Raw genomic sequence first — 22,938 nt, forward strand, 5'->3', positions numbered from 1 at the left:
TTTCTATGTTGATTTAAGTTTGAATTGATGGATTTTTCTTTTTCTATGGTTGTCCTTTAATTGATGTTTAATTTTTCTTTTCTTGTTGTAGTTTAATTGATGTATTTTTCTTTTTTCTATGGTTGTACCTTTAAGTTGATGTATTTTTCTTTTTCTATGGTTGTAACCTTTAATTGATGTTAATTTTTCTTTTTCTATGTCTGTAGCTTAAAAATTTTGATGTATTTTTCTTTTCTTTTTCTTAATTGTTGTAGTTTAATTGATGTATTTTTCTTTTTTCTATTGTTGTAGTTTATTGAGTATTTGTTTTTCTTTTTTCAATTGTTGTAGCTAGTTGATGTATTTTCCTTGTTTCTTTTAAATGTTGTAGTTAATTGATGTATTTTTCCTTTTCAATTTGTCGTGTTTAATTGATTTGTTATGTTTTTCTTTTTTCTATTGTACCTTAATTGATGTATTTTTCTTTTTCTATGTTGTAGTTTAATTGATGTATTGTTTTCCTTTTTCTTTTTCTATGTTGTAGTTTAATTGATGTATTTTTTCTTTTTCTATGTTGTACTCTTAATTGATGTATTTTTCTTTTTTTATATGTTGTAGGTTTAATGATATTTTTCTTTGTCCTTATTGTTTTAATGGTGTAGTTTAATTGATGTATTTTTCTTTTTCTACTGTTGTAGTTTTAATTGATGTATTTTTCTTTTTCTATGTGTAGTTTAATGATGTATTTTATTTTTTATGTTAGTAGTTTTTCTTTTTAATTGATGTATTTTTCTTTTCTCTTTATGTTAGTTTAATTGAGTATTTTTCTTTTCAAGTTGTAGTTTAATGATGTATTTTCTTTTTCTATGTTGACCTTTAATTGATGTATTTTTCTTTTTCTTTTTCTTATTGTTGTAGTTTAATTGAGTATGTTTTTCTTTTTCTATTGTTGTAGTTTAATTGATGTATTTTCTTTTTCTATGTTATTGTACCTTTAATCGATGTATTTTTCTTTTTCTTGTTGAGTTTAATGATGTATTTTTCGTTTTTTTTTTCTATGTTGTAGTTTAATTGATGTATTTTTCTTTTTTCTATTGTGTAGTTTAATTGATGTATTTTTCTTTTTCTATGTTTGTAGTATAAATTTTTCGATGTATTTTTTCTTTTTCTTTTTTCTAGTTGTTTTTCCCTTTAATTGTATTTTTCTTTTTCTATGCTTGTAGTAATGATGTATGTTTTTCTTTTCGTATGTTGTACCTTTAATTGACGTATTTTTTCTTTTTCTATGTTGTACCCTTTAATTGATGTATTTTCTTTTTTCTTTATTGGTTTTTACTTTAAATTGATGTATTTTTTCTTTTTCAATGTTGTACCTTTTAATGATGTATTTTTCTTTTTTCTATGTTGTAGTTTAATTGATGTATTTTCTGTTTCTATTGTTGTACCTTATTTAATTGATGTATTTTTCTTTTTCTATGTTGTACTTTACTTGATGTATTTTTCTTTTTCTATGTTGTAGTTTAATTGATGTCATTTTTTCTTTTTCTTACGTTGTACCTTTAATTGATGTATTTTTCTTTTTCTATGTTGTAGTTTAATTGATGTATTTTTCTTTTTCTATGTTGTACCTTTAATTGATGTATTTTTCTTTTTCTATGTTGTACCTTTAATTGATGTATTTTTCTTTTTCTATGTTGTACCTTTAATTGATGTATTTTTCTTTTTCTATTTTGATGTACCTTTAATGATGTATTTTTCTTTTCTATGTTGTACCTTTAATGAGTATTTTTCTTTTTCTATTGTTGTACTTTATTGATTGTATTTTTCTTTTTCTATGTTGTACCTTGATGACCGTATTTTTCTTTTCTATTGTCCGTACTATGAATCGTATTTTCTTTTTTATGTTGTACCTTTAATGATGCTATTTTTCTTTTTTATATTTTGGTGTTGTACCTTTAATTGATGTATTTTTCTTTTCTCCAATGTGTACCTTGTACTTGATGTATTTTTCTTTTTCCTTTAAAAAAAAAATTGTTTTTGTACTTTAATTGATGTATTTTTCTTTTTCTGTGTTGTACCTTTAATTGATGTAAACAAACCCATCAAATTCGCTGGAAAAAGCAGACAAATTGGACAAAAAGACGTCGGACAAAAAAATCATTGGACAAAGAAACGATGGACCAGAAACTCATGGCCAAAAAGACTTTAAAAGGATGAAGTGACGTGGACAAAAAGACTTTGGACGAAAAGGATTAAACGAAAAGACTATGCACGGGAACAAACTGCTGAGATTAAAAATAAAAAGCTAGTTGCTAACTCTTAAGAAAAATCTGAGTTTGCCAAGCCTTGAACTAGGAACAAAAGCACAAACAGTTGGCCAATGGTATTTGCCCAGTTCAGTGGTACTTTGACTCGTGTATCTAGTTAGTAAAGTCCTGCAGCTTTTTCTGCTTCATCTGAGAGTGAGATTCAAAGAGAATGTATGCATATTGCAGTAGCGCTTGATAAAGTTCAAAGGGATAGACGTGACATTGGTGAAGTGACTGAGGTATGGAAAAACTTACAGAACAAGCTTGCACAGGAGTCAGTTCGGTCCGGTGATAGTGCTGTCATACAAAATCATTTTATGAAACTTATAAAACTGGCCCTGACGCCCGTTCACCATCTAGCAAATATTTTACAACCTGCTTATAAGGGTTGAAATCTCACTGTGGATGAAGAGAGAACGGGGATGAAATGGGGTTCCTGAAAAGTTCCCTTCAGCACTGCCACTGAGAATGACTTATAAAACAGAACTTCCCCCCTTTCCTGCCATACATGTTTTCTGACCAGTAATGCTGGACCACTTGCATGGTGGCTTTCTTTAGATTAAATTATTGGAGATTTTTCTGATGTCATAAGAAAAAATTTTACAACAGCTTCAAAGTAGAGAGAATATTTTCTTCTTTTGGCCTTGTTCAGTCTACACTTAGGTTAATGACAGAAAATGCAGAAATCTTGGTAAATCTGGTTAGTTCTAAAATTTCATGTTTTTTTTTTTTTTTTTTTCATTTTCCAGTTCTGAACATTTCTTCTTTTGGCCTTGTGAAGTCTAAACATAGAAACAGGTTAGGGACGAAAAAGGCAGCAAAGCGTTGGTTTCTGGTAGTTCAAAAATTTCATGTTTAATGTTAAAATCTTATTTTAAAAAAAGGATCCACAAGGTGATTTTAGTTTAGTTTGAAGCAAGAAGCAGCTGATAGATCTTAAACTTTTATTTTTTCTATTACTATTGATTTTTTTTAGTTTCCAGTTCTGGCTTAAAGTATGTACTTGCAATTATTTTTTTATATCAAAATAAAATGATGCAGCACAGTTATGCTTAAGTGTTTGTTAACCTCCAAACCATATCTTTTAATTTGTTTGCTTTCAAATAAAAAAAATAAAAACATGATTTTTTGATGAAAAACGAACAATTTTTATGAAAAAATTAATACTTTAATCACTTGAGTAAATTAGTTTGATTTAATCATTGCCAATCCTGATCTTTACTTTTCTATTTTTCCCGTACTGTGATACTTTCCCTATTTTGTAATAATACTAGTAATAATAATAATATTGCTCTATGAGGTCTCTTCAATATTTCGGTTACGTGTATTTATCAGGATGTACACCAACATATATTTCACAGTTAATTCTTCCTTTAAAAATTAGCCAATGAAGCTTAATCAGGAGGGGCGTGACCCCATCACGCAAAGATTTATTCATTATTAATTTGGCTGCCTTATTACTCAAGCCCTGCAACTTCTTCATTAAGTAATTTGGTAGACTATGGCAGAGGCAGTTACCGTAACCATTTTCCGCCATTATATTTTTAAGACTTCTCAAAGTTATCGTGTGCAAGTACTGCTCCAAAGAAGGTATATTTCGTAGATGATCCTATCTTTTTTGCACTATATTTGCTATCATTTTAAAGCGTTCCTCAACTAACACACTTAGCTTTTACTCGCTTTTTTGTCGTCTGTGTATTTTATTTTGACTGTTTTGATATCTGACTTCCTTTTGTACGTTTAGTTTTAGTCTTTCATGTCCATCCAATCATTTTCATACCTTATGACGTTTTTTCCCTTTGGGCATAGTTGTATTCAGTATTGTCTATAGCCAAGTAGAACTATAATCATCAAAAAAGAACTATTTGCTTCATGCTATTTCTTAATTCGTAATAATTCATTGGCGTATAAGTTAAAACGTAGCTCTTAGAACACTGCCTTTTGGTACTATAATTGACAAGGTGTTTAATTTACTCTCGTCATTTTTAACTGGGGTTTCTACAGATCGGGGAAATTAGCTCGATTATATCCAACCCAAATTCGACATCATTCATTACGACTGATTTATTCAGTTGGAGCGTCTCTGATCAATTGACGTGCAGTAGAATGAGAGGGTGAAATCGACGGCTGTGGGTCTTTTATTACAACCAACTATGGCTCTTGCACGGTGACAAACCCTGCAGTGCAGACGGAAAGCAGGGCAACCGGACGCTCAGCCGTCCTCTTCTATCCAGTTCAGGTCTGGAATGAATGAATAAATGATCACGGAAGAGTCGTAGGAGAAATGCATGTGACGTACTCTCACCAGCCTAACACAAGGCTTCATATGATAGAGACTTTGATTTGCTTATCATCTGACAGAGTGACTCATAGTTACTTGATGTGAAGAGATAATGATATACCCATCTCTCACTTGTTTGAAGGAAAAAGGGGTTCAGCAGACTTCTGGCCTTATGGCGGGAGTAGCAAGCTACCCCCAGGAGGGGGCGCGGAATGTGGAATGCAACGGAAATGACCAGACATAAAATACGAATAAATGATCGAGGTGGGAAACTTATCACTGGAGAGAGAGAGAGAGAGAGAGAGAGAGAGAGAGAGAGAGAGAGAGAGAGAGAGAGAATCGAATTCTTATCTGAAACCCTTAAAGTCTGTTTTTTTTTTTTTTTTTTTTTTTTTTTTTTTATTATTATTATTGCATTCACTTTTACCCTCGCTAGTGGAAATGTATGTTATAACTGGGGAAAAGGAAAATCGGAGAGACCGACGCACATACGTACACAAAAGGACTAATCCTTTTTGAAGGAAGAAATGTCTGTCACGAAATCCTTCGAGAGGACCACCGAAAACCATCCAAATCCTTCTTTAACGATGTGGCCCCATTACCAGACTAATCCCGTTGTTAGGACTCTATTAACCTGCTCTTCCTGGAAATCCTAATCAACGGGGACTGCCTTCAATTTTTAGATGTATTTTATTTTCAATATCTATTACAGAATGACACAAAGGCTTTTTGTTCATCTTATGACTTGAATGGTTTGCATAAGCTTAAACAATATCAACCCGCATGTGTTTTTCGGTATCTGCTCACGAACCTAATCGAAAATCTCTAAATACGTCTAAGAAATGTTTTCATAGAGAGAGAGAGAGAGAGAGAGAGAGAGAGAGAGAGATTAAGACGGCCACAATGCACTTCATATGTTATGCTGAATGTAGGAGTAAAGAATATATAACAGAATGAGATCAAACAACAAAGAGAGAATGAGAATGGAACGTGTTTTACACTAAGCAATTAGTAACCCACCAAACCATCCCCAAACCCCAAGTGTCCTCTCATTCACCGACTTAATACTTTAAAATAATGTCATTATTATAAAATACCGAATTTTCCGTGTATACAAGACTGAGGAAAACCCAGAAAGTACAAAAATGGAATTTATTTAGCTTCTGAAAGGGCCATCTCCCTTCCTCTTCAGAATACGCCAACAATTATACTCTGCAGAGAAAGGGAGATGGTCCCTTCTAAAATAATGTCCCTGTCCATCCTGTGGGGTTTCCACAAATGAAGCCTGTTTTTATATAAAACCCCTTTTCTTTCTGAACAAAGGTATGCATAAATGCAACAAAATAAAGATAGGAAGAGATAAATTAAAGCACTTTTCTGTCAAATGAGAGAGAGAGAGAGAGAGAGAGAGAGAGAGAGAGAGAGAGAGAGAGAGAGAGAGAGAGAGAGGAGTTGCTGAACATAAAGTGAGAAGCAAGACTGTTATGTCGACGCCTCTAAGAATCCCTACCCGTAATTACTATGCTTCGGTCTCGAGTTCCATCCTCCGCTTCAAATCAGACGACAGGAAACTGACCCTCATCACAAACAGATACCAAGAAGGAATCGCTGACCCTAACTGTGCGTTTGTGTATGTGTGAGGGAAAGTGAAGAGTAATGGAAGGTGGTGCGGTGTTTTCAAAGCTAATAAATAACTTTCTAGCATCAAAATTTATCGCGGAATAAAAATACAAATATAAGTAAACCATAGAAAGCCAGAAAGAAACTAGGTCGGTCGGTTCATCGATTTCTCAGAGATCGCCCTCAACTCATATTATTCCGTGTTCTTTCAGCTTCACTCCACTTTCCTTTGAAGTCAACGCTCGACATGGAAATCAGATTACCAGTGCCTTCGGCATCAACGCAAACGCTTGAAACTTTTTGTAATTCAATAATCAATACGATATGGAAACTTTATTCTAAATTCTTTGTTGAGAAGTTTGTGAGAAGTCATTATTTTATTTTCCCCGCTCTAAAATGGTTATATGATTCATTTGATGTATAAAATTACAAATTTCCTTGCATGTTCTTTTCCCATTTCTGGTACGGTCCTAATTATTTATAAATCGTTCACCAACAACATCCCACAGCCAGGTCGATAGGGCGTCAAGGGCGGTGGAACTGCAGTGCCAGAAGACGCAAGTGCCGGTCTTCCCGGCAAATCCCCGTGAATTCATAGAGAGCCACTTTCCAAGACGGCCTAAACACTTTTTTTTTTTTTTTTTTTTTATAATAATACAGGAATCTTACAACTAACATCAGCGGTCTGGTGCAAGCGGTGGTATATCAGATCGATTCCCAAAAGCAAAGAAGTACAATTAATTAATCAAATGATCTCATAACTACAAAATAAAAACAAAAAACACTGCGTTGGAAGCGATGACGTTGAAAAACAATTACACACACACACTTTTGATGTAAAAGCTTCTACGTCTACAAAATTAACTTACGTCAGGAACCATAAGTACACAATTAACCTTTCTGAGCGTGAAAATTCACAAGTGTGTATTATGAAGTACATTTTGCTAAATTCACACAGATTTTCGTCTACTTAAGTGCTAGACCTCTTCTAGTCCACCAAATTTAGCATTTGAGGTCGAAGTTTTGGGGTCAAAGCTGATTTTTTGCACAATGACGAGAGATCTAGCAGACACCCACCCCATAGAAGTTTTTTTTTTTTTTTTTCCAAAATTCAAGATGACGACCATTGGAGGTTGAAGTTAGGATCTTATTTCTGGTGTCTGACCCTGTTTTCTGACCCAAGGACTTCAATGAATGCATTGTTAATTGCCTTCAGTTGTATATTTACGACACAAATCAGTAACATTGCTTATCTGGAGATAAGCAGACAACCAAATCGGTGGAGCCGAAACTTCTGTAGATATCAACAGACTACAAGGTCAAAAACGAATTCCTAAACAATTCTCACTGCAATTCTATGAAGAATTCGTTGGTTCAAGATTCTTCACTCCACTATGAGAAAAATACTCGTTAGAATCAAAGAAATTACTTAGAACTCTAAATAATGTATATTATCCTAAAATATAAGAGCTATATACGGAAGGAAAATTGTGAAAGAAGCTTTTCGTCGAAGGTAGATCTATGTTTCAGGAGAGGTGTGCTAATATTCATGGTTGCAACCATTAAAGTTGCTGTACCTTAAATAAGTCTAAAAATTCCGTTGCTGCACTACATGAACGATGTTTTATGTGATACCTGTACACTCACATATTTGATTTCTTATACCAGTATTGATAGCTGAGATACAACCAGCAATTTTTATACAAATTTGTTATTGGAATTTTATTTCTCAAAGAATTCCAGTATAATGAGCAATGTTGCTGATTAATGTTAAAAATATACAAAGGAGAGCAGTTAATAATGCAATCATTGAATTCCTTGGGTCAGAAAACACAGAGGTGACACCATAAATATGACTTTAATTGGAAACAGTTCACAAGTTATGCAGATTTAGCAAATTCATGCCTCCAATGGTCGCCATCTTGAACTTTGGAAAAACCCTGGGAGCCGGTTGTTGAGAGGAGCTGGAGGTCTCTTTGTGGATGTAGTATGTATAGGATGTTTTGGAAGTTTGCAATGAGGCATGACTGGCTTTACAGTCATTTCTGTTTGTGAAATGTTTTTCGTTAATCGGTCTGACCATTTCTACGAGCATTGCCTAAACTGAGAATTTTTCTAAGATTACTTCCGTTGTGATTACATCTATGTCAATTACTTATGGCTAAAATCAAACGGTAAATGTCCCAGTAACACGGCAAGTAAAAGATTACAGTTTTATTTCTCATACCTAAATCATTTCAAAAAGAGAAGGAATGAATAGCAGCCACTAAAAATAAGTACCAGAAAAATGTGTTTTAAGAATAGCTCGATTCATAGCAAGTGTCAAGGATTAACTGAAAACAGGAAACTGGACACTGGAGATTTGTGGAAGATAAAACACAAGAAAGACATTTTTCGAAGAATTGAAGTCGCGCGGCTTTGGAAGCGATGATGGAGAAGACGATGATGAGGATAATGGTGGCTCAGGATGGCGTCGCCATGCAAAAGAACTTGTGGTCAAAAGCACGAGCTGAATGCAAAAATTAAAACGCCCTTGCTATTTATCGGTGTGTTTTACTGGCATTACAACACCAAGATGGGGAAATATTAGATTTGTTTATATTTTCGAGGAAATAAATGACTTTTTTACAGCAATCTCTTCAGTGAAGACAAGGGTGCCATTGAGAAGCCCAATATGGAAAATGAAATGAGCGAAGGATATCTTATGAGATGCAAATAACTTCTCCCATCAGCCTGGAAATCACCAGGACCTGTCTTCGGGGAGTGAGAGGGTTATTACGGGACCCCCGGGGTGTTGCACAGGCGCTATGGCCCATCCAGGAGGAAGGTGTCGAGTCTTCTCTGTTGATAACCCACTTGGAAGAATTCGGGTCCTTCCGAGCGAGCGATATCAGGGCAGGCATGAGCGACAGGTCTCCCTTTGGGATACCCGTCAGGGAAGAGGAACGGGGGTCATATTTAGCCGTAATTGGTTTTAAATAAGGGCGCATCTGATGTGTTTTTGAAGGCCCCTTGAAGGAAAAATATGCATGAGAATTCCAACCCCTCATAAATGTTTTGAGGTGAGGGATCAGTGGCTCTCTCTATCTCTTTCTCCCTCTCTCTCTCTCTCTCCTCCCTCTTTCTCTCTCTTTCACTTCCCACATTAAGTTTGTTAAACATTATAATAAAGCAACTTGCATTTTCATGAGTAGTAACCTACTATACAGCGCGTAACGTGTGGTGCCTTTTTTTTTTTTTTTTTTTTTTTTTTTTTTTTTTTTTTTTTGTTTTTTTTTTTTTTTTTTTTTTTTTTTTGTTAGACAGACAGTCGAACTGGTGAAGAACAGCACATTTAACGATCAAAAATCTCAAAAAACAAAATTATTTAAATATTGCTCTTATTTTTGTGGCGACAGATGCACAACTCTATTTAGAAATCTTTGCTATATAACCAAACAAGAAAAACGAATTTGCTGCTTAAAATAGGACATAGCTGTATTGGAAAAATATCAAGTCATCGATCATTCAAGTAAAAGATCTACGAGCATACTTTCCAAAATATTTATCTCGTCGTTGACTTGTTGCAGAGCAATAACATGTATTTCAACCGTCAAGAAAAGCCGGCCTATTTGTTATTAAATCTCTTTCCTATGTAATATAATGTTAATGCATTGAACAATAAGCAAATTAGAATAACCCCTGAAATGGTATGTATTACCTCAGTATTTTCCAGGAAAGTAATTTGTAAAAACTAAAATAATTAACGTAATCATTTTCATTTATTATTTGCATTCAAATAAATTTCTTAGATAATTTTAGATCCGGTACAATAATAAATATACGCTTACTCTCTAGGAATGAAATCGAACTCAAATTCAGGCAGAGTGGACGTTCATTACAAAATTGATTAATGAAAAAATAATTTTGTCAGGCCTTCGGGTCAAGTTATCAGACAACAACACGTTCTTCTCAAAGGGATGAGCAACGAATATGTCTGCAAGAGACTGAGCAAGAGATTGAACAACAACAGTCGCCATAGGACTCAAGGGCTTTGATGAATTGGTTACTGCATTGTCCTTTCCCGACGATTGCAGGACTGGAGCTTTCACTGTTTGCTCTGAAAGCGAAATTCCCAGTGTTCGCGAGTCATCACCTCGAGTTGATTACTTCCCCGTCTCTGCACCCAGAGTCAAACTCTGTTTGCACCCATCGTTCGCTGCTACTACTGACTGAAGGATTTACTGAGGCCTCCGGACTATCAGGGTTGGAGAAAAGCCCGGCTTTCTAAAAGCAATGGGGTTATGGTGAAAGGTCAGACACAGATGCTGTCCAGACATTATCCAGAGGAAGTTAGAATGGTCAAAAGTTTCTGAAAACGATCTCGTTGAAAAATCAGCGAAAGAGAACATGGCGAATGTGGATATAGCAGTTTAGAGAATGACAAAACTACGGGAAATAATGTCAAAGACAAGGAAGAACGGCTATTCTGTACGCGGCGCACATAGTAAAATAATAAAAGCAGCGGAATCCGAGTGAGAACAGTTATGAAAGTCTTGAGATGTGGTTGTTATTCGATTAGGTGACCACTATGGGAAGAAAGACGCAGAAGTAATGTAATCTATCCTTAGATATTTTTGAAATACGTGAGATGATCGACATGACTGGCGATGGCAGATGTAGGGTTTCAAGAAGCCAATGGAGTGAGTAAATTAAACGATTAGAGAAATTTGACTCATACAAGCATTGCACAAATTTGTAAAAAGGCAGTTCATAGCAGATGACATACTCCCTCTGCACTGAGCTAACAGGAACGGAAATTAGCAATTAATTACACGTGGAATGGACTAAATAGAATATTTTCATTTTGTTATCTGAAGGGGATTGGTTAAAGTAAATAATATTTCCCAACACTATTTGCTTTTAAATAAAATGCAAATGTATTGGCCACTAAAGAAACCACTTTGAACATTTGGGTGTCATCATATACAATCTGTATCTAAGAACATACAGTACCCGCTAAATTACAGCTAATTTAGAATGCGTGGTTTCCCAGTAAATTATAGACTCTTACTTAAAAGAATTGTATTTCTATGTGATGATACTTTTACCAAGAGAATTTCAGTCATCAATGAAACCGAAATACCAAATTCTAAAGTAATTTGTATTTTCCCTAATATACAAACCTAAGCTTTCATATATGAAGTACTCGTGCTTGGCACTCTTTGGCTGCTAATGAATTGTCTCTAAAAACAAAGTCCTGTTGTTAGCCCAAAAGGTCACACGTGACCTGAGATGGCCTGACTATTCCATTGTGTACACTAGCCCATCCGCAGCCAATCTCCAATTCCCGTATGGAGAGATATCGAAACTATGCAGGGTGGTCAGAGGAGGGTAAACCTGTACACATGAAAGCGTAGGTTCAAGTGATAGGAAAATCACTTTAGAATTTGGCATTGGTTACAACAAGAATATGAACCTACGCTTTCATATATAGAGCCTGACTTGGAGGCAGGAGGTAGATCTCTCATCGGTTGCCAGGTGGGTTTATCTCTCCCGGATAATCGGAAGAGAGCTGACACCCTGAGAAGGCCTCTGTAACCCTCCAACCTGGTGGCCACAAACATGCATGGTATCAGGATACTTATTTTATATACTCACCATCACCTTCCTGACAGAGGTGATGCCGTCCTTCTCTTTCTGGGATGGAGCATCTACAGGGCTCAATGTTCCTATATCACCTGTTGGGTTGCCGCTACCCATCCCAACAACTTGTGTGCTAAGTCTTTGAGACAGAAGGATGTGAAGGTTGATTGTCTCTTCCAGACCCCTGCTCTAAGGACCTGAAGGACTGAGTGGTTCTTAAATGTTGCTGACTGTCCAATCTCCCTGATGTTAGGGCCCTCACTCTGGTTGGCAGAGGATTGCTGTTGTGATCAGTCTGGCATGCCCTGACAATCACTACCCTCAACCTGAAGATGGTATTTAGTAAAATCTTCCTCTTTTCCTGGCCACTACTGATGAAAAGCCTCCAACAGGCCAGTCTGTGAGGGGCCGTATGCCTGAGGTAGGTTCGCAAGGACCTCAGCCTGAGGTAGGTTCGCAAGGACCTCACTGGGCACAGTAACATCTCTGTCTTTTTCACCCCTTCAAAGTCCTTCAAGTAGGTGACAGAGAAGCCATCAAATAGGCTTTTGCCAAGAATTCTTGAAGAAATGTGAGATCGAGTGATGACCACACTTGGGTGTGGGAGACAATATATGAGAAGGTGTGTAACTCCCTTTCTTGCTTGGAATGTGTTGTATGACTATCCAAAATATAGCCAACAGAGATTATCAACCTTTAGAAATAAATCGATGAGGGAAATTTTGACAGAATCTTCTACATTTACAATCATTCCAATTTTAACATTCATAAGAAACTAATTTATTAGACAAAATATAAACAGAAATAAGTAAAAAAAAATTAAATACTAAAGCCAATTAAACATTTAATGACAAAAAAAAAAAAAAATTAAAAACGTTCTTTCAAGTAATTCATTCTGAATTTAATATATTTATTTTTTCCTTTCATATTTTTATTAAATTTTTTTTTGGTATATATGGAAATGAGCAAAAATACTTAATGTATGCATTTGTCCCAGAGTAAAAGCATATACCAGGTACAGTTTTTCTTTTAAATTTAATTTCATTCATCATCATGTGAATGACTTACTTGGTCTCTGTTCTAGGCCTCAGGCCACCACTACGTTGTTGCTGGGGCCCTGTGCCGATCTATCGGTATAGCACCATTGGCTACCCCTATCCAATAGGCTCTGCCTCTCCACTCCACCACCCCTCATGATCTTTCTCCCCTACTGGTAACAGACCTGTCTCTGTTCCATGCTGCCTTGAAGAAGGTCCCGCTACTGATGAGGCCCTGGAAAAGGAGGAGACTCCATCGACCACGAGTCACTTGCCGCATGGTGCTCCGAAAAGGGTGAGACCGGGCTCAGTAGCCCACTATTCCCCTCCATCCAAGCACCTGCTGAGAAGAAAAGATGTGCAGCAGTTGGAGGACAAAGGAGGGCACCACATGATCTGCGCTCTTTCGCACATGGACGCACTATTTTTTCCTCCACCAAACAAAGGGTATAAACCCCAAAAAGAAAAGCAGAGATCGCACTGCAGTAACGAAGGTGTTGAAGGGGAAACTATACTAATACAGTCAATGACCTGACGATAACGAAACCCTTGTGGAGGCACGCACACCCTACAGACACAAAAAACAGTACGGTGCAAAATGGGAGATGTGCAAAGGCAGATACAGCTGCGAACACAATGGTGGAGTCAGGCCGCCTCAGGTCGCGTGTGGCCATAGGCCTAACGAAAGGATTTTGTTTTTGAGACAATTCAGTAACAGCCAAAGCACACCAAGCACAAGTACTCCATATATCAAAATGCAGGTTCCTATTCGTGTCGGAACGACGACATCTTTAATGACATGACTGACATATCAATTATGACAGCATAACTCCTCTGGAGAACTGAATTAACAATATCTAACAGTGTTAGAAGCCTAAATTAAACTTGAAAATTATTGTGCAAACGAATGAGGCAAGCTGAAAGAAGATCACTTACAAAAAAAAAATGTAAACATTGTATATAAGGCAAATGCAACGGAGATGGGGATATGCGGTAAACAGAGGGTGAATTCAATAGACACTCTTTGAAAAAAAATGCATTTCGGAAGAGAATTATTATGATTCTCTAAGGTAAATACTTGCTGGAAACCAAACTAAATCCGTAACTCATTTCAAAAGAATTTCTGTTTACGATATTTAGCGATTCTGAGTATAATATGTTTCTGTTCTTAGTATGTTTTTAATTCGTAATTTTCTAGTTGGATTTATATTCACAATTTTTGTATATTTTACCTCTATTTAACTTACCGCCAATAACTACAAATATCAATAGAGGTAAAATATACAAAAATTGTGAATATAAATCCAACTAGAAAATTACGAATTAAAAACATACTAAGAACAGAAACATACTATACTCAGAATCGCTAAATATCGTAAACAGAATACTATAAAAAAATACAGCAAATGATTAAAAAGTAGATTTAAGATACCATAACAGAGTAAAAATAGTATCCAAATACCGTCTCATGCTCCCAATGCGCCTCTCGTATGCAGAGGTTACACTTTCATGCCGCTGTAGGCCTGGGAGAAGGGTTCCTCGCATCTCTTGATACCATGGATTGAATTTTAAAGACGGAGGGGTGGAGGCGAGGGATAAGGGGCTGGGGATGAAGTGGCCGTGTTCATGAACAAAATGGAGTGGGATATTCTAAGGAAATTCAGTATTCAGGGTCAGCGAATAAAATGGGTTACGAGTATCGAGCGGAGAGATCGATGTCTACAGCTGGGGAAGTTCTAGATCGGAAAAGGAGCTCTTCCAACTAAGCTTATGCATTCAAATACACCGTCCTCAACACCGAATAAAAGAGGAGTGTTATGGGGTACGTTTAACACCTCAGTTTGACATACCAGAAAGCCAGTGAGCTCCCAACAAACCTTAACATGTGGTGCCAGCTGCAATGTGGCATAATGAGTTGCTTGTGATCATAAAGGTCGGTGCCGAACGAGCGGCATTTCATTGTCATAATGAATGATCGATACACTTACGACAAACAACGAATGATTAACGCCACTCAACATTATCTTTCACTTCTTTCGCTCTTATTTAAGAGACCGAGAGGGGCGCGCCTGGCGAAAACAATCTTGGAGAAAATACAAATCAAACCTTTGGCAGAATGAAAATAAATCAACCCTTTGACAGAATGAAAAAGGAAGGACTACTGATCAAAAGGGTTAGTCCTCGAGTTCCAAAATCCCCCTCAGGATTTTTTGAGATAACAGCTTACGCAAATTACCCTGGATATTCCTAATTTACTATATCGAGTGAAATAAGTTATCAGAAAGTTGATTACTTTTTAACAATATAAACTCAACAATCCATTACATCACCAAAAATGGCTTCTTTGTTACAGTTTCCGTTTTCCTTTCCTTTCGATGTCTTCGTGGAAAAGTCATTTGGAGGAAATCTTTCCTCAGGGCGGCGCGGTAAATAGAACGCAACAAGTCAGAGAGAGCCCAGCACTGGAAAGGCTGCTGATCTCCAAGGAATAAATGCGGGAAGTGATCAGGCCCGGCGGTAATAATATGTGACGACCTGAGAAGAGGAAGGAGCTTCTCCATTACGTTCAAAAACGGTGACTGAAGAGATACCCGTCAAGAAAGACAGCAAATGATGCACACATCAAGAATACGAGTGGTCACTTGTTCTCAAGAAAGCTCCCCATAAACATTTACTAAATGAAATAAACGCAACACCTTCATTAATAATAATAACAATATGCCGTCTATGCCACAAAGCACGGTCACCTCTCCTTTTTTCAACCCCCAACCCCACATTATACTTAGCTATTAGCTTTTCCTGATGTGAAACTCCATAAATACCTCTACTATACGGAAATGTACAAAGATTCCTTGAATCCGTGCTCTCTTTAAGCTGTCCTCTCTAACCTGTGTTATTCCCCGAACGTAAAAAGGCTGGTAAACTTACCATGCTTTAATACTGATATCGGCAATCCAGTTCTCGCGAAAAACAGATGAGTACAGGCATTATTGTTATCGTTGTCATTATTATTATTGGAAAAGTAAATCCACAACAGTACGTCTGTTTGAATCTTTTATTTAAAATACAAAGCAGAAAGCTTTCGATGACCTGCACGGTCCTCCTTGTCAATATAAATATAATTATACAAAGTGACTATACAAAAGCTTTGTTTTTTGACTAGTGCACAAATAGGTTGTTTGAAGATGGGTAGTTGGCTCTTCACGTTATCCCCTCATTCTCCAACGGCAAACCAGCTAATCGCCTAGATCTTCGAAGTGGCGGTTCGAGTCTTGAATAACTTGGTCTGTTGTTGATAAGACCGTTTGGACAAAAATCAGACAGAATAGTAACATTACCAAATTACCTTCCCTTGTTATCATTAAAGAACAAAAAGAATTATTGGATCTGGGTTTAAGCTGTTTTTTTAGGAACAAGTAAAAACGACTTGTTACAGGGCATTAGCAACACAAATTATTTTAATTTCAAACATAATGATATGATCTGGTTAAACAGAACAGTATTTTAACGAAGACACACAAACTAGTTCTTTTAAATTTAAAAGACAACGAAGACATCAGAATAATGAAAGCTGATAAAGGTGGGTCACTGGTGATCATGGATACTGATAAATACAATTCAAAAGCATGACTTGCTGAATGATGATAATACTTATACTAAATTGTCAGAGTTGCCGTCGGTAACCTCTCTACAAATGATATTCAACAGAGACGTGCGGAAAATAGCCAATACCCTCACGGTGGCTGAACAAAAAGCTAGTTTTGAGCAAAATATCTAAGAAAATGCCGAGTCTCCCTTACTTTTACGGCATACCAAAACTTCATAAACCCTCTACGTCTCATTATAGCTACTTGTAATTCGCCACAATCTGTTTTGGCTGTGTAGTTAGCCGAACAGCTCGGCCCATTAATAGGTACCTTTTCTAATATTCACTTACTTCATTCAAGTAACTTTATAGACAGGCTTAGGAAACTGGGTAATGATAAAGGAAAAATGATTAGCCAAGATGTTGCGGCCCTTTTCACTAATGTGCCTCTATAGTTTGCCCTTACAAAATTAAAGGAACAGTTTTTAGACATGATTCGTCTATATGTCTCAGCCACAATATTTTAATTCAACAATGAAGGCTATAAAAAAAATTTGGCGTAGCCATGGGTTCACCCTTATCCCCCTTACTTGCAAATTTGTGCATGGAATTAGTAGAAATTTAAATCCTTTCTTGGAGAGGATTTCAATTTCTACAAATTTCATGCACAAATCTAAAACCACCCATTTGGGTAAGATATGTCGACGATGTCTTCGTAATTTTCCATGGCATTCCAATAGACTTCAAAACGTTTTTGAGATATGCCAATAGCATATTACCTTCCGTTCAATTTACAGTGGAATATGAAGTGGATATTAGGCTGCCCATTCTGAATGTTTTATTATATCATGACCCTACTACATTTAGTTTTAAATTTACTGTTTACAAAAAAGTGACTAATGCTGAAGCTTATGTCCACTTCTATTCTTTTCATAATAATGAGGTAAAGCAAAATATAATAAATTTCATTTTAAGGGCCTTGAAAATATGTGATCCTGAATATACTAACAGCGAATTTCATGATATAAAAAGTTTTTGGAAAATTATGCTATCCAGAAAATTTCATAAATAATGCCCTCACTAAAGCCAAAAGGATTTTCTATATAAAAAGTCAATATGAATACAAAAAAAGAATAAAAAAAGTATCTAACCTTACCATTTAATCCTAGCATACGAAATATTAGAAAAACAGTTAATGAAAAGGCGAAGAAAAGGTCGACCTGGTCTTTAACTATAAGAATACACTCAAAGACTTTCACATGCAAAATAATAACTCCAACCAAAGCTTTAAAAAAGAAATTGGTGTTTATGAAATACCTTGTCTGGATTGCGATAAGAAAGATTACGGAGAAAGTGGGAGGGGACTACCAATCAGAATCAATGAACACAAGAGACCCTATAATTTGCATGCTGAGAATAATGCACTAGTCTCACATAGTTTAAATGACGATCACCGCATAAATTGGAAGGAGTCAAAAGTAATTTTCAATAGTAAGGATACAGGTATTAGAAAGTTGGTTGAACGATCAATTATTAACAGGGGTCTCTCTATGGAAGACGAAGCCTTTACGCAGGAAGATTTTATTTCAAATGAAATTTAGTCATTTTATAAGATTATAATGGGGAAAACTTGCATAATAATAACACCAATAATCTAGCCACCTCTGATACTGCCGCTGCCTCATCTTCTTTCATTCAGGTAACAAGGACACACCCAGTGCTCTTTGTCGCAGTCGCACTAGCTGCTATAACAACAGACCAGTGATTCAAGAGCCGAACCGCTACTTCGAGGATCAAGGCGATTAGCTGGTTTGCCGTTGGAGAATGAGGGACAACGTGAAGAGCCAACTACCCATCTTCAAGCAACCTTTTTATAAACTAGTCAAAAAACAGTTTTTGTAAAGTCACTGTATAATTATAGTCAGATTGACAAGGAGGACCGTGCAGGTCATCGAAAGCTTCCTGCTTTCTATTTTAACAAAATCAAACAGACATACTATTGTGGATTTACTTTTACATTTTACTGACTTGTGATCATGAGTTTTCTTCATCATTATCATTATCATATGTATATATTATATATAATATATATATATATATATATATATATATATATATATATATATATCTATATATATATATATATATATATAATAATTATATATATATATATAGTATACACTTCGGGCATTTTTCACGGATACAACATTCATTGAATAGAATGGCTTTCTCACTGTTAACCAGCTTTTTTGAAATTGCTTCATATTTTCTAATTATTTTCTTTACTTCATTGTTCAGGTTACTACTGGACACATAATGGGGTTCTTCCATTTACTCCAGTATTTTTACACGCGACAGCTGTTTCGTCAACCTTTACGTATTGACGTTATCAAGCGTACTGATACAAATATGAGCCTACATGCGTTTTGTGACGTCATGAGGACGGAAAGGTAGTACAATTGCCAGATACCTAGTTTTAAGTATTTACAAAAGACTATAGTGAAACATAAAATAAGACAAATAAATAAATATGTTAACAACAGAAATTATATAAAAAGTTGAAAGTAAGTTATTATATACACATACATAAATATATATTAATTACATATATGTTTAATTCACTGAATGTCAGTGTTGCGCTCCTGTCCGCGTGTGGTGGTTTTGTTCCACGCGGTTGAAGGGCTGCCTCCTACACGAGGGCAACGATCGGTCTGCCTCACGTTGGATGTTAAGATTGGGGCGTTGCATTGCGATGCTGACTGCTTCTGATATCAATAAACGATTGTAGTTGCCTTCCTTGTGTATTATTTTGGTGTTTGTGAGAAGTTCGTGTAGGGATGGTTTTTTATTGTGGGTATCCACAATGTGCTGATGAATGGCTCCTTGGTTTCTGTGGGCCTGCATGCGACGTTTGAGTGTAGTGGTTGTGTGTCCGATATAGCTCTATATATATATCATTATATATATATATATATATAGATATATTATATATATTTATATATATATAATATATATATATATATATATGTCATGAACCATTCTTGGTTTATCAGGTTCTCGATAAAAAAAATTGATCAGGAGAGACGTAAGAGACCAAAAAGCATAACGAGCAGGAGGAAGCAAAATGAACTAGCAAAATCTATTTATTAATTCTAAATCCTTTACATATCCATATACATATTCACACAGAGTTAAAAGGGCTGTCAAAAATAATAATAAATACAGCAGCAATAAAGTAATGTAATAGCATGTAAATGATCAACCAGAGCATTACAATTGCAAAACATCAGCATAAGCTAAATATATCACAAGGAAAACACTTGGGCTATGCATATGCCAGACACCATCATAACATGTCACTATCAAAATCCCAGGGCCACATACTTCCCCAACACTAGAGCCATACAACTGCTCCTCACCCATCATAATAGCATGAATATTCAAAATACAAGGGCTACATACTAGCCCAACACTAGAGCCATACATCTGCTCCTCACCCATCATAATAGCATGAATATTCAAAATACAAGGGCTACATACTAGCCCAACACTAGAGCCATACATCTGCTCAACATACATCATAAATACGAATATTCAAAATAAATACTAGGGCCACATATTTGCCCAACACTAGAGCCATACCATAGATTAATATTCAAAATCTAGTAGCGACAAGCTCCATTGCTCCAGGGACGATTCCTCCATGGATGATGATGGGTTAACCATCCTCCAAACAACAACTCCATATTGAAGGTTCAACTTGCACTCACATCAGCTCCATACTTAAGATTCAGCTGACGACCTCATTCTTGACTCACAAAACGATGTCCACCTCGACCTGTAACGACTAGGAGGTAGTCGACCAACACCTGTCCAGGAATCTTGGGATCGTACCTAGTGTTCTTATGATTATGGGTACTATTTCCGCTGGCATACCCCATATTCTTCTTATTTCCATTTTCAGGTCCTGACACTTATAAATTTTTTCCTTTCTTTCTCATCTACTCTGGTGTCCCATGGCATTGCGACATCAATGAGTGAAACTTTTTTCTTGATTTTGTCAATCAACGTCACGTCTGGTCTATTGGCGCGTATCACCTTATCTGTTCTCATACCATAGTGTCAGAGGATCTTTGCCTGATCGATTATCATTATTATCAATTAATTAATTAACTACTAGACCAGATCATTATACAAAGATACAATTATTAAAACTTGTTATCTCTGGTGGGGTTCGTGGCTGAGAGGTCGATCCATGTAGTAGCAATGTAGGCAACAACATAAAAACTTGGAAGTTATATATGTACTGTCACAGGTCATAAATGACTCAGAAATTTAATGTACATCTCGTAGATTCTTCAGAGAACAGTGGCTGGGTGGTACCGAATATCGATCCTTACAGTATCTCCTGCGACGAAATAAACTTTGTCTTTGTTTGTATGGTGCTTTTACGTTGCATGGAACCAGTGGTTATTCAGCAACGGGACCAACGGCTTTACGTGACTTCCGAACCACGTCGAGAGTGAACTTCTATCACCAGAAATACACATCTCTCACTCCTCAGTGGAATGACCGAGAATTGAACCCGCGACCACCGAGGTGGGACGCTAATAACATATCAACCACGCCGCTGAGGCGCTTATAAACTTTGTCAAATCTGTTAGCTACTGTATGTCAGACTACAAATACCAGGTCACTTTTCAAAAAACTTGACTCACTTGTATTCCATCACAAGGTCGCAGCTCTCTCATTATTCCGTGAAATTGCCTTGAATAATGCTCTCTAGAGTTTCTACACTGTAAGCCATCACTCTTCCTCGCCCAATACTTGTCAAGCATATATCTCCCTAACGTCCCGTGGGGAAATGGGGAAATCGATGGTCAGCGGGTTTGATTTGCCTTCAAACTCCTTTCAAACTCTTCTCCCATGAATGAAGAACCCTTTGCTTTCGTCTGTCCTTGAATGAGTGAACTTCGTTTTAATTGTGATCATCTCGGTTTCTTCATCATGAAGAATATTCATGTTTTTCTTTGAAAAAAAGAAAAAAAAAAAAAAAAACAACTGACCGAAATCAAATTGCTTCTACTTGAGACTGCCACTGAAGGTCTCTCAACATAATGTCTGCCTTGCTGTCCGTACCACATGAAGGTAGGCCTATACAGGCGCGATCTTTCCATTTTAAGAGCAAAGAGCATACCTTGGTAACTGAACAACCAAATTCTGTGAATCTTACTTATTCATACATTCATTGCACATTCCTAGTTAGTACAGACCAAATATATAACACAATATCAACGTTCTAGGACATCTATACGCTCATGTAAGCATTTAATTTTTTTAGCATAGGTTTTTTAATCTATACGAAAATAACGATTTGGATCCGTTTTATAGAGCCTAGAAAAGCTATAAGGGGAATAAAACCAAACATAAAGATAAACACGAACACAAACCACACAACAAACACAGAGAGAGAGAGAGAGAGAGAGAGAGAGAGAGAGAGAGAGAGAGAGAGAGAGAGAAACGGTACTCGCACCATCTAGTGCCATTACTTTGAGGAAATTGAATAACGAAAGTCACGAAATTTGGTTAAAGCTGTTGGGGTGCAGAAAGCTTTAACGATCAGAAAATTTCGCGGTATGTCAGTATATACACACGAGGTTTCCGCGAATCTTTCCTCCTACACGAAAAATTCATAAAGGATATTTACGAGAAGAGATTGCAATATTGGTCATGAAAATGACCGTTTCCTATTTACGAATGTTATTCTAACTGAATGTGAACAGAAAATCTATACACAGTTAGTAAGCAAATAAGTGCAATCCGCGTCAAAAGTGCAAATCTAGTACCAACTAGGACTCGTACTAAATATAGTTAAACGGGACATTCAAGACTAACCATAAAAATTCAAAAAAAGAAATAAATGAAAAGAAAATCTAGAACCGTAATAAATTCAACCGCAGAGGCCGATTCTGAAATGAGCTATATGGAATCGAAGACCCCGTTTCACCGACATTTGAAAAAGAAGAAGAAGAAGAAGAAGAAAAATGACGGCTGGATCGCACAGGGGAATTACGACAGGGGATTGAAAGACGATTAGATCGGCTTTATGGAGTTTCATTCGAGAGGATTTTGAAAGGATCGGGCGTCGGCATGCCATTTCTGATTACCTTTCCGAAGATGCGTGCTCTCTCTCTCTCTCTCTCTCTCTCTCTCTCTCTCTCTCTCTCTCTCCTTCCTTCATCCCCGTGTTGTCTGTCTGCAATTATAAGAAGTGGAATATATACGATTGCTTTCGCTAGTCAGATGGGCCGGGGTGGATGATGTGGGTGCGGTGAGGGGGAGGGAATACCAAGTTTCAGGGGCACATTACTTCCGTCCCCATCCCACGTCTTGTGGGTGCAGGCGAACTCTCTTTCTCTCTGATTCATTAATAATTCAAAACTCGTTTACTGACAAACTGAAACGCATTATACGTCATATATGTAATAATCGAGACATGCA

The sequence above is a fragment of the Macrobrachium nipponense genome, chromosome 30 (genome assembly GCF_015104395.2).
Source record: "Macrobrachium nipponense isolate FS-2020 chromosome 30, ASM1510439v2, whole genome shotgun sequence".
Taxonomy (NCBI): domain Eukaryota; kingdom Metazoa; phylum Arthropoda; class Malacostraca; order Decapoda; family Palaemonidae; genus Macrobrachium; species Macrobrachium nipponense.